The sequence below is a fragment of the Echiichthys vipera genome (assembly GCF_963691815.1).
Source record: "Echiichthys vipera genome assembly, chromosome: 10".
NCBI lineage: Eukaryota > Metazoa > Chordata > Actinopteri > Perciformes > Trachinidae > Echiichthys > Echiichthys vipera.
Window position 1 is genome coordinate 1,598,578 of NC_139835.1, and position 4,131 is coordinate 1,602,708.

Below are 4,131 nucleotides of genomic sequence, written 5' to 3' on the forward strand. Positions count from 1 at the left end.
TATTATAAGGAAGCACTCCATAAATTTTCATTGTTATGCTGATGATACACAATTATATTTGTCGATCAAACCAGAAGAAACCCATCAGTTAGATAAACCTCAAATGTGCATTAAGGAAATAAAAAGCTGGATGACCTGCAATTTCCTGATGTTAAACTCAGACAAAACTGAAATTATTGTACTTGGCCCCAAAGGCCTCCGAAATTCAATAGCTAAAGACATTGTTACTCTGGATGATGTTGTGTTGTCCTCCAGCACCACAGTAAGGAATCTGGGTGTTATTTTTGATCAGGATATGTCCTTCGATTCTCACATAAAACTAACAACAAGGACTGCATATTTTCACCTGCGTAATATTGCAAAAATTAGGAACATTGTGTCTCAGAAAGATGCAGAGAAACTTGTCCATGCATTTGTTACTTCTAGGCTGGACTATTGCAATTCCTTATTATCAGGCTGCTCCAATAAGTCTGTTAAGAGTCTCCAGTTGGTCCAAAATGCTGCAGCTCGTGTACTAACTAAAACAAATAGAAGAGAACATATTTCTCCTGTATTAGCTTCTCTGCACTGGCTACCTGTAAAAGCTAGAATAGAATTTAAAATCCTTCTCCTTACGTACAAAGCTCTTATTGGTCAGGCTCCGTCGTATCTCATAGTACCGTATCACCCAACTAGATCTCTGCGCTCTGAGAATGCAGGGCAACTAGTCGTTCCTAGAGTCTCCAAAAGTAGAATGGGAGGCAGAGCCTTCAGCTACCAAGCTCCTCTCCTGTGGAACAAACTCCCAAATGTTATTCGGGAGGCAGACACTGTCCCCTTATTTAAAAGTAAACTTAAAACTTTCCTTTTTGATAAAGCTTACAGCTAGGGCTTACGATGAGACTTTATTCTGCTTAATTATGCTGCTATAGGCCTAGTCTGCCGGGGGATAATACTTTTCCTGATACTCTGAGCTTCTCTCCTCTCTGTCTGAATCATTCATGTCTCATCAATGCATGTTACTGATTCAGCTTCTTCCCCGGAGCTGTTTGTGCTTTGTCGTCTCGCAGGTCTCTGCTGATCGTGGTGGTGCTTGCTGCCGTGGTCGTACATGACGCTTCCTGCTGCTATTGTCACTGTTACTCATATATACTATCACTAGTTTAATAAACTATAAAATTTGTAGCTGTATCGTAGCTGCTATTACCACTACTCATCATTGATCATGTTTGCCACCATAATTATTATCATTTTCATATTCTGTCACCTTAGCTGTGCTTGTTTCTACTATTCTGTTGTATTAACTGCCTTAACATATACGTTATATTCACATTACTATAAATATTATAGTTACTGTTAGGCTTTGCTTGCATCTCTGGAAGTGTGTCTGTCTGTCTCTCTCTGTCCATCTGTGTGTCTTTTCTCTCTTTATCTCTCCTTTTCTTCCTCCCCAACCGGTCAAGACAGATGGCCGTCCTCCACAGAGCTGGGTCTGTCTGACGTTCCTGCCTGTTATAGGGAAGGTTTTCGTTGCCACTGTACTCTACAGAGGAATTGTTGGGTCTATGTAAATCATAAATAAGTCATTGAGTGTGGTCTTTACCTACTCTGTAAAGTGTCCTGAGATAACTTTTGTTATGATTTGACACTATAAATAAAATTGAATTGAATTGAATTGAATACCATCCTCTGGGAGGGGTTACAACGTAGCAGGATTCAGAGTTGTACATCTTTCAATGGTCAGATGGGGTTGTGACAGCAAAGTAGACATGCAAGACAGAAGTCTAGCCGGTGACAGCAATATCATATTTGTTTGTAGTAGTAGCACAGACACAGCATGTGGCACTTTCAAAACCAGTGGATGAAACAAAACTATTGTAGCACTTGTTTCTACAGCCGCGGAAGCTGCTATGACTGCTCTTACACAGTGAGGCAGTACACATGCTACACTGTCTAGTTTAGATGAAAAATATGCTATAGGTTTCAATATGTCTCCATGTTGTTGAGCTAATACAGAGGTCATAAAATATCCTTTGCAATCTACCACTTGAACAAAAGGTTTACTATAATCTGGTAATGCTAGTAGATACCAAAATTTGTTTTATTTTACAGAATGCTTCTTCAGCCTCTGCATTCCAGCATAATGGGGATGTCATTTTTAGATCTTCATACATTAATTTACTCAAGGGTGCTGTTATTTCTGCATAGTTAGGCACCCAAGTTCTACAATAATTTGTCAATCCTAAAAAGGACATCATCTGTTTTTTAGTCACTGGTTTAGGAGCTTGGAGGATTGCAGTTTTTCTGTCTTCCACTATTGTTCGTCCTCCTGCACTAAGATTGTGTCCCAAGTATTTTATCTGTTCTTTGCACATCTGCAGCTTGTTCTTTACTTGATTTGTGACCTTCTTCAGCTGAATATTTTAGGAGTGCTATAGTGTCTTTTACATGTCTCCACATCAGGGGAGGCTAGTAAAATATCATTTACATACAGGAGCACTTGGCTTCCCCCTGGAGGTTGGAATTTAGCCATACTTGCACTCATCACTTGAGAGTAAATAGTTGGACTATCACAATAGCCTTGGGGGAAGTCTGGTATATGTTTATCTTTTCCCCCCAAAGGTGAAGGCGAACCAGAATTGACTTTTTTTTTTTCTTTTTTTTTTCTACTGGCACCGAAAAGAATGCGTTACTGATATCTACTACAGTGAACACTTTTGCATCTGGTCTCAAAGTATTTAGCAGCGTATGAGGGTCAGGAACACATGGAGCTCTTTGAATTACAGCATTATTTACTGCTTGTAAATCTTGCACCATGCGCCATCCTTCAGATGGTGCTTGCTTTTTTACTGGAAAAATAGGAGTGTTGCAGGGGGAGTCTTCGCATTTAATTATTACTCCTGCAGCAATTAAATCCTCAATTACAGATTTTATTCCTTCTTGTGCATCCTGTTTTAATGGATATTGTCTCACACATGGTCTGTACTCAGTTTTAGGTCTTACTTGCACTGATAATGCTCCTTTTACTTGTCCCACATCAGTTGGTCCTTTAGACCATAATTTATCTGGAACACTTTTTAGCAGTTCTTCCTCATTTTCCACTAACATAATGTTTAACTGAGCTCTTTCTGAGGTCCAGATGAGTACCTCCCTGTACTTTTATTGTCCAAAAACAATGCTTTTCTGGTCAGACCTGTATTTGAGCTATACCACGTGTTCACTGATGTGGCAACCCAGTCTGTTGCACTCTCCCCCATTTGCACTATTTTACCCAAATCTTTCCATTGTTGATTTTTTACTTTTATACAGGGAGATGTGAGGTGGGGTCCACATCCGATACAGCTTGGAATTTTCACTAGACTGCTGTACTTTCTGATTTTAGCAGGAGTTTCTTTCCCTAGTTTAGCTTTGTATTCTCTATGTGGTCCAGGTGTAGGTATTCGTGCTAGTCCTAACAACAACAAGCGTCTCTGCCCAAAAGGTTGACTGGACATTCTGGAAACATTAAGATGGACAGCTGACAAGACAGTCCAGATGGATCTGGGTCTCTTATCCAATGGGAACAATTCTGATTGTTTTGTACCGCTGCTACGATTACCTTATTTCCCCTCTGGGATAAATAAAGTTATCTATCTATTTATTTATCTATCTATTTATCTATCTATTTATCTATCTATCTATCTATTAGTTATCTGCAGGTAGTCCTGCAGGCACCTATGTCACATAAAAAGGTAATAGGTTCACCGTTCACATACAAAATTTACCTCTGGTCTTATACTATGCATAGAGAGCAGGTCCTGATAATTTAACAGCACTTCCCTTGTGTCCCTGTCTATTTTGCTCTCTCTGAAACCTCCTCTACCCCTACCTACTTGGTAGTAAATCTCCTCTTCCTGTCCTGAAAGAAAATACTAACATAATCCCTGCACTATGACCTTTGGCCCTGCAGCAACCATTGGCTTTGCAGCAGCTCCTTTTTCTTCACTTTCCTCATCCCTATGTCTCTCCTTTTTTCCTGTCACTGGCCCTGTCCCATCATCCTCCTTCCTTTAAAACAGCACCTCTTTTGCTTTAGCTTTCTCTACACTTTCAAGTATCTGTCTTTTACTTTTTCTTTTCTCCACAGCCTTCATCCAATACTCCGTATCCTCA